Source organism: Liolophura sinensis, chromosome 13 (assembly GCF_032854445.1).
Source record: "Liolophura sinensis isolate JHLJ2023 chromosome 13, CUHK_Ljap_v2, whole genome shotgun sequence".
Lineage (NCBI taxonomy): Eukaryota > Metazoa > Mollusca > Polyplacophora > Chitonida > Chitonidae > Liolophura > Liolophura sinensis.
In genome coordinates this window covers 11,883,930-11,893,962 of record NC_088307.1, presented here as the reverse complement: position 1 = coordinate 11,893,962, position 10,033 = coordinate 11,883,930, and the positions used below count along the sequence as shown (strand labels likewise).

The following is a 10,033-nucleotide window of genomic DNA, read 5'->3' as shown; positions in this document are numbered from 1 at the left end:
GGTTTAATGGAAATCCTGTAATCATTTCCATAATTACCCCCATTTAGGACATTGCGTAATGGTGCTCTTCATGTATTGTCCATGCGGCTACAATGGAGGGAATATTTTACTCCCGTTGCGATCCTGAGTACAAAGATGAATTTCATGTACACTGATTTTGTCCCTGCAACTCCTGCTAAAGTATTGCACCAATTTCCCTGAAACTTTGTGGATATCTTTTACATCATCTAAACATCTACATGCTTAACAATGACATTCTGATTGTTGTTCTTGTTTTCCTTTCAGGTACATAGCGTAATAATGTTTTTCATGCAAACAGCTAAATGAGCAAGCTGAAGACACACTTCCTTATCGTACTCAGAATTCTATATTTCACACGCATTATACCTGTGAATATCTGTGAATGTCTGATTATGATATCTGACAGTTCAATGTCATTCTACTTTATAGTGGTTTAGTGGTCAGTATTTGAACGTATCACCTGACTTGAACATCATGCAGTTTTTCGAACTGCTCAATCCGGCCAGCTACCAGTGTTCTCTGAATGCCTTGTTCTTATTATGAGAATAAGTCTCAGTGTACGAGTATTAATGTAAGATTAATGTACATTATTATACAAGCCTGTTGTATTTTTACTTTCCTTTTTATACAGTACACAAACTACAACAAATTAAAGTGCATTTTGTTGGTTTCTGCTCAAAGGTTTGGAACCTGTGGTATGTACCAGCATTGCAAAATGTGGATATGGATCAAAATGTGACAGAACCACCGAACGGTGTGTATGCCAGTCCGACAACGAGACATTAAGGCAACGGAATGGCAATCCTTTTAGTCTGTTTTACTGTGTGGGTAAGTTAAATATGCTTACATGTTCCTTTATTCATGTGGAACATTTTATCATATCAAGAGAAACAGTTTGTTTATTCATCAGTGGTTAGTTAGATTAGATACTAGTAGTTATATTTGTTATCAGCTAAATTTTATAAAATTATGAATTTCACCAAAAAGCTAATACGCCAAAGAGAACATATTTGATATCAATAAGTACTTAAATCAATACAGCGATTGCAACTCAGGAGGTTTTTGTGGTACTTGACGAGGTGCTGTGGTTTCACTCTGGGTCTGTCTGGTTTCCAGGAACTAATTTACATGGCTTACACGTGGATTATTGAATAACTATAAATCTTTGTAATATTCATTTCCAGACATGTCAATCAATAAATCACAACATTATAAATTTATTAATATATTTGATTGCTGTTTTACCCCATACTTCACTCCTACGACTGTGGCCATCATTATAGTGGGAAGAAAGCGGGCTGAGCCTTTGGAAAACCACGACCATCCGCAGGTTGCTGAAAGACCTTGTACGATTTGAGAAGAAGCCAGCATGGGCTGGACTTGAGTTTACAGCCACCTCATTGGTCAGAGGCTTCTGAATCATTGTTAGACTGCACTATTATCTGTTTCTTTTACCCACTCGCCTATATCGATATGTCTGTAAAATCATACTTACTGCCAAGATACTCGCTGCCAAGATTGCCTTCCTTTGGTGACACGTAACAACACAAGCTCTAGAGATTAATATGTTGTTCGTCTATATTATTGCAAAAGAAATGCAGTTAGAGTACTTTCTAGTGCATCATGTTAAACTCCATTAGCCTGGTTTCAACACCAAGAACTCATTGCTTCGGGTGACGTCATAATTATTCAGAAATAGGTGACATGCAGGGGAAATGGGCGCGGACAGTCATTTTTTTACAAAAGCTTCACCAACATCCGGCTAGGACAAACATCACGCAGCAACACAGCTACGCTACTGCCTCAGCGAATAGACTACTTTTATATCTTCAACAGAATTTCTTAACATGCAACTCTAAAATCATACTGCTGTGGGGATCACATACTGAAAAAAAAACTATATTACACTAAAATCCGGCAGATAAGGTCAGATATGACAGTCTCAGAAACAGGGTTTAAATTTAAGTGGATAGCAGATTAGGTAAGTGCTGTCACCTTTCGTCAAAACATATTGAACTCCGTCCAATATCCAGCATGCCACTTGCTTTTGAAGAATTGGCTAATAATGACGTCACCTGAAGAAACGCCTTCTTCATGTCTTAACAAGGCTAATGGAGTTCAACGTTATAAATCAGAAAAAAAAAAGTTCTTTAGCTTCGATGTGTAGAGATTGTGTTGTTACGTGTAACTAACGAAAGGCAATTTATGTTACGAGTATGACTGATTTTACAGACAGATGAATATAGGCGAATGGCTAAAAGGAATAAGCTACAGCAGCCTAACCAACATCATAGAACTTAGAATAAAGGATGCAGACAGTCTAATTCAATTCGGCCTATAAACTGCACGTGCTATAAGTCGTTTCACCGCTTTGTTTCCATGTAGGTATAGGCGTTACAGAATGTGGGGATCAGCTATGTGGTTACAAAGCAGAATGTAAGCAGGACAAGTGTGAATGTTCATCCAGCAATGATGTATTAACATATCTGAAGGGCACTTCTCCTTCCCTGTGGTTCTGCCTTGGTAAGTTCAGCTATTTAGGCCTATGTTAAAATGAACATATATTTAAAAAATGACTAATTTGACCATTTTCTTGTCTATGTATTTTTTCTATCATCTCCCTTTTCAGTTATTCTATATTCTATATATATATATATATATATATATATATATATATATATATATATATATGAACAAAATGATAGAAAAAATACATAGACAAGAAAATGGTCAAATTAGCGTGCTTAATCTATATATATATATATATATATATATATATATATATATATATATATATATATATATATAGAAAAAATACATAGACAAGAAAATGGTCAAATTAGCGTGCTTATAGAGAGGGAGAAGTGTTATACATGAACATCAAACCACTTTGTCTGGTTACGAGCTACAAGTCTGGGCGTTTATTTAAAAAATGACTAATTTGACCATTTTCTTGTCTATGTATTTTTTCTATCATCTCCCTTTTCAGTTATTCTATATTCTATATTCTATATATATATATATATATATATATATATATATATATATATATATATATATATATATATACATATATATATATATATATATATATATATATATATGAACAAAATGATAGAAAAAATACATAGACAAGAAAATGGTCAAATTAGCGTGCTTAATCTATATATATATATATATATATATATATATATATATATATATATATATATATATATATATATATATATATATATATATATATATATATATAGAAAAAATACATAGACAAGAAAATGGTCAAATTAGCGTGCTTATAGAGAGGGAGAAGTGTTATACATGAACATCAAACCACTTTGTCTGGTTACGAGCTACAAGTATGGGCGTTTATTACTTTAGGCTTTTGTAGGTAGAGTACTCTTTACTCGAGTAGTGTATTTTATTTTTTAGATGGCCTGTCTGTTTACTCTTAATAGCCTTTCTCGAAACTCATTCTGTAGACGACTACGTTATGGTAAATGCCATTAAATATATTTGCCTAACATTTTAACAGATCACATGGTACAGTGGGTCTTCTTCACCTTTTGAGATAAAAGAGTTGGAACTCCACTATTACTAATTATGAAACAATAGGGAATGTAAAGTCGGTCATATTTGCCACGCCATCATTCCCTGTGTGATCATACACTATATAGCCGTATGGGCGTTTGAACGTGTTTTAAGGAAAAAATATCCATCCTAAGGGTTGTGATGAAGAAACCTATACTAAAAATTTTGGCGCAAATGTATTTTCGGCTCGCTTCCATATTTTACATGTATATACTGACTTCCCGTTTTAATGCTGATACGCGCAATGTGAGTTGTAAAATATTTAACCTCACAGCGTAAGTGGATAAACTGAACAATGTTTATTTCACATTGACAAGAGTATAATCAGACCTGTAGATAGCGATGTGTAGCGGTGGTAGGGTCGTACAAGGCAATCGGAACGACTATCCCTGTCAATTATAGGCCAGGTTCCAATGGCTGCCCAGGGCCCGGAAGCTCCGAGATTCTAGATGTCCAGAGACACGTCCTGGATGCCGTTTCGACCAATTGAAGTAATTACAAACAGATGTACGCAGCCTTAAAACTTGAAAATATTGAAAATTTGTGTGCTAAGATGGAGATCATCTGATCGGAGAGCTACAAGCATCCACAAAATCACAAAAGGCAATTCCTATCCAGCATTATGATAATAACCCGTGTAATCTCGATATATGTCCTTACGTTCTTTGTGATAGAAAACATGCAGGCATGGCTCCATCAAATGTTAGCATCGTTTCAACGTATTATCGCTTTGCTGAAAATATGCCACAAAATAGGGCAAGTTTTACTGGGTGCTGGGGGATAACAGGCCTACCGGAGGATTAATGGACGTGAGTTTTCACTCTGTTTGAATGTTGAGTTACATTGACCAATTTTGTAAATTACATAATTTCAGATACCATGTATGTGTGACCAATAAAATTACAGTCCGCTAATCTGTTTAAACAAAATAAAAGAAATGTTTTAACATAGGATTCAAAACAGTGAAGAAAGCAATCAACATTTATCGTGATGTATTGTTTTTATATGGTTGGATCGAAAAGTGTGTGAGCAGAAAATATACAGCTCCCCCTCCCTCCCCCCCACCCCCACCACCACACCCACAGGTAGACACCACATCCCGGCTTCCGAAGACACTGACAATGAACTTACAGATAATTCAAAACAATAAGAAACTAAGGAGGATGGCAATCACAGTTATCAATATTGTTTATGATTTGACTGAAAAGCAGGACATCAATACAATAACTATTACTAAATACTAGACTTGGGTACACAATGATTTATTTGTGCAGAAGAATGATAATTAGTTAAGCTTGGATAAGTGCATCACTGTTTGTGCCTTAAAAGCCGATTCTTGATTTTTTTTCTTTTGCAGAAAGTTGTAGCCCTGGTGACAGCAGTTGTGGTGACGAAGAGTCATTAGCTGTGTATACATATATTGTGTTTTCTTGCATCAGGGCCAATCGTCCAGGCTGCTGCTGCTGCCACTGAAGTATCATGACAAAGGCATCAGGCATGACACCTAACTCAGTGACATTATACTGACACCGGGCCCACCAGTCCTGTTTCTAACCTCTCAGTGCTGAGCGCCAAGCAACACAGCAGCAAGTAGCATTTTCAAAGTCTTTGGTATTGCCCGATCCGTGTTTGATTTCGGGTTCCGAAGTTCGAGACCGACGCTCTAACCATCAGGCCACCGAAGCAGTCTCATGCGCACATGTTCGTGCCGTGCTAACCTGAATTTGTGCGGCACACCTTGGCATACAAAATTGTCTGGTTGAAGACATAAATATTTTGGGTTGGCTGATGATATATTTTAAAGAACAAGAAAAAAATCATTCACCAATGCGCGATAAAAAGCTACGACGCGTGAGTAATTAAAACATACATGCATCCTAAGATCAAGAAGGGGAAGTAAACAAACGAAACAGCTAACCGCCATGTATATAGGCAGCATCGTGGACCCGCCAAGAACACCTGGCCCTAGTGGCACGGACAACCTTACTGGTCCAAACGGTTGTTTCCGTTAACAACTCACCTTCTCGACCTAAGGCATACGAGGAAGTGAATGATGACTTTGCAATTCCACACAGCATCGCCGAAGTGACCAACGAGAAAGATGAAACTGAAGCGAGAAATCTCAAGGGCCTCTACTCGAATCCCACCATACCCTTCAACAAAGCACAGCAACGAAAAACGTATAATTTGAGTGAAGCAGAAACTCTGCCGAACAACTACAATACTTTATACTATCTGACACCAACTAACACAAGTGAAGGAAGTCTTCAGCCAGACATGACCGGAGTGGACAAACAGGTGGCTCGAAAGAATCAGGGGAATACGCAACAACATACAGCGCCATCGATGCAAGGGGAGGTAACAATGTGGCATCTTATGCAGCTTCCAGAGGTGAATACGACGAACTGAAACTACCGAGAGTGTAGCGGAAGAAACGATATTCTGTCAGCTCCTTGAAACCTGAACTTGTCTTTAACTCTATTCGAAACGTTCCCTATATGGACGTTAGGATGTTATTCAGTGTTTATATTTCCTGCTAAACTGTTCACCAATGAAGATTTAAAACCAGTTCCCGGCAGACGAAGTAAGATGGGACTTTTTACGTTTGTACGCCACGAACTTTTATGTGTGTGTCCAGTACCTGAGCTATTATAATAACGTAATTACAAGTACTATTTATGGACCAAATTTGATACTTTTAAAGGATACGCGGAAAGGTACTATAAAAGTATGAGCACGGTTTTAAAGAAAATAAAGAATGATTATGCCTAAAAAAAAATAGGTTTTTAGACATATTTTATATTTCTAAATAACCCATCTATTTTATGCATATTTTCCGTCAGCCGTCGGACATATTGCGAAATAACGTCATCGATGAACCTACTGGGAACGAAAAACCAGATTATCGCCCCTAATTTAAACATTTCGGACTGTCACCTACCCCCTTCCCCGCCCTATTCCCACCACCAAGAAAGTTGTTTTCACAGCTATCATCGTTGACGCCACCATAGCCGGTTGTTTAATTTCCGCACTAACCACCGAGTACTGGTGAAAACTGTAGTTTAAAGCCATTTTTGTGACCTAAGAATAAAGGTGATTGTAGCTCTTTTTGTAGTTTTTATGTGGTGTAGGTCACGTGTGCAATATCCCCTTAATTATAATTGAGCAACAGTTACATGAAACATTGTCTAAATGTTATACTGTAAGATCCGAGATTTGACAGCTTGTTGCTCACTAGGTTACCTCTTTCTTGAAGAAAGAAAGCTCAAAAAATGAAGTATAAAGCTCATTAGGTATTGTTTAGATTAATTAAATGAAAAAAAAAATTATTTTGACTTTTTTCTTATTGAGTTAAGGGCACTGAAATATGTAATTTATCTACGGTGTTTATGAACATAGCTGGTGTTTAGAATATGTTTTTGCCCACTACAGCTGGTGTTTAGAGTATGTTTTTCTCCACCATATCTGGTGTTTAGAATATGTTGTGTCCCCACAATAGCTGGTGTTTAGAATATGTTTTTTCCCCATTATATCTGGCGTTAAGAATATGTTTCCCCCCACTGTAAACACAGTTTTACCTTGAAATGGCCCTGATTACCTGATTATTGAAAAGATTTCTTTATAAAACAGAAAACTTTAAAATCGTGCAAATTCCACATGAAAAGGGTAAAAAGTCATTCGTTTATGTGGATTATATACTTTTTCGTTTTTTCTCTCAGAATGAAAGGATATGTTCTGACAACTTTTGTATGGGGGGTATTTGGGACAACCTCTTTGTATATATGATTTAACATAAAAATATTGCATATTATGATGTGGTGCATGTGTAATAAATTTATTTGATTATATCTAAACACATGCGTTAAATCGGAGTTATGACAATGTTTAGGAATATGTTATAAATATAACTAGGATCAAAATACTGGTTTAAAATATTTGTCGGAAGGAACGTGCAAATCCACGCCCAGATATATTTACTGGACGTTAGTCAGATCCTTATTTAGGGCTCTATTATACAAAGACGAGATATACCGCGAGGTGGTCCCAAATATTCACCATACATTTATTATTTTCAACTGATACCTAACATTCCCAGTTCAGTACTTTATATTTTACAGTATAATGTACTATTCACTATTTTCAAAAGTGAAAAGATTGCTCATTAAATAATTCTCACTTCACATATTGCCAAATCAATAGTAATGTATACTTCACTGGTTGGTATTTAGTACATATACTAAAAATGACATTTATTAAACAGTTTTTACTGTACATGGCTTTGATTTGGTTATTAATACTTGACAGTTGCCTTATCCATGGGTTATAACTGTATACTTTATTTCAATTTAGTTATGAGTTCACAATACAGTAAATTCTACTTCACATTTTGCGAACTCAGTAGTGACTACTTCTTCAATACTAAACGCTCTCTTCTTTTAAGAAATCTGGACAAAGGTTTCCAAATATCTGGGTTGAGTTTCCAACTTATTTTTTTATTTCATTATTGTCCTTATTGCACAACCCTCAAGTGCTTTCTATTTGTACACGATAGCTATTATTTGACAAACGTTCAGATGAGGAAACGGCTTCTCGAGAGCCGCCCACTGGCTCTTGAGTTCAAAAAAGGCCCAACGAACGGTGATTCATTTAATACGATAGTATGTACATGTATGTATGCTTTGGGTTTAAGGTCGTCCTGAACATTGATTTTAATCATATGATGACGAGGAGTCATTATGTGTGCGTACATATATTATATCTTCTTGTGGCAGGGTGAGTCATTGCCGCCAATGTGCTGCCGATACTGAATGATAACCTTTACTGACATTAATTTTCCGGTCACTTATCTCATCGTCTTTCAGAGGCACACATGACATCTCTTTCATCAGCAACTTCCCAAGTTTACAAACGTTCAGCTTCGAAATCTTATCCATCTTTTATCCACTCTAAATAACTTTTTGTTAAACCTTTTTCAGACGACCATGTTGCAGTAAATGTGATCAATAACAGTTGCTTAAAGTAAAAGAAAGCTAAAGTGTGACGTAAGGTTCATCACATAGAAACCTAAAAACATTGCTTAAAAAATGCTTTTATTTAATTTTTCAGATTTTTTCAAGAGTGTTGATAGGCATTCAAATAATACTATGGTGGGCTTTATGAACCATACTGACTGTAGTTGGGAAGTCTGACGCCACATTACCTTTTCCCTGATGTTCACCAGAAGGAAGGGATTTTTGAGAACATTATCCCAGTGGTCTTTTACTTACGGGTAAAAAGAGTTCCAACATACAGTGTCGTGATTAGAGTTGGCAATGCTTCCTGTTCCTGAACTCTTATAGTATGGTCCATAAAGCCCACCTTGGAAATCAAATATTTGAACGCCTATAACTCTTTTCACCCCTCCCCTAAAAAAAGGATATGAAAGTATATTTATGCATTGTTTGAACAGAACAGAGGCATAAAGCTGGCTACCGTTGTATAAGCAAAATGTTCTTGAGTACAGCGTAAAACATCGATCAAGTAAAAAAACATAATGACTTTATATCTCATCTAAATAGCATTTTCTTTATATGGTTTTGGTGGCTATAGGTTCATATTTTAGACCTAGCTCAATCTTGTCTGGCATTCATATATGTCAACGATCCGCCCATCGACAGTCACAGTTAAAGGGGCTAAACAGACAATTTTTTTAAAAAGAAAAATCCCCCAAATCCATGATCAAATAAAATTTTGTGTATTTACCAAGATGAACATGGGATCTTATGTGATCTATCAGGTCGTTATGCAGATTTCCACAATAGCAATGCGTGAAGTGACGTCACTTGGTTTTGTAACCCGCATGAATTACGGCAGGAGACACATACACGGAAATAATTTCACGAATAGGCACGTTACTATGGTAACCTATCGTATTGCACACTTACTATGTAAAACTAACGACAAAAAAAGAGTAAATATTTTATAAAACCTCAGCCAAAAGCTACAAAGTATATTTGAAAATGCGAATATTGTAATATTGCAAATATTCAAAGGTGTTCTTTATTGTTTAACGATTAACCCTTTTTAGCGCGAACATTTGGTTGAAGTTCTAAATAGGCCTTTATACGCTTGGCAGTACGCATACACAACACATTGAAATTTAGACCAGGAGGACAAACTCGCGACCTGATTTTGTTGGTAGAATAGTACATGTTTGTATACATCAACGTACATTTTGACTGTACGCAATGTCATCTACACGCAGAACGGTGTAAGCGTGTGAAGATGACGGCCCATGTAACCTGGGACGAGTTACTCGCTTTGGTGTGTATATGTATACTTGCCCAAATTGCCATTAGTCAAGGTGAGTTCTTTTGCCACATAAGAGATTTGGTTTTAACCACATATTTTACTAGATTGATTTACTGGTTATATCACTCTTTCT

The 10,033-nt window shown here is 36.3% G+C and overlaps 1 long non-coding RNA gene across 1 annotated transcript; it reads left to right on the top strand.

Moving 5' to 3' along the window:
- Window positions 1–655: 655 nt before the first annotated feature.
- LOC135480108 (uncharacterized) lies at window positions 656–5,000 on the top strand. Its single transcript, XR_010445897.1, has 3 exons — window positions 656–849; window positions 2,407–2,544; window positions 4,967–5,000. It is a non-coding gene; the product is annotated as an uncharacterized LOC135480108 (long non-coding RNA).
- Window positions 5,001–10,033: the final 5,033 nt, after the last annotated feature.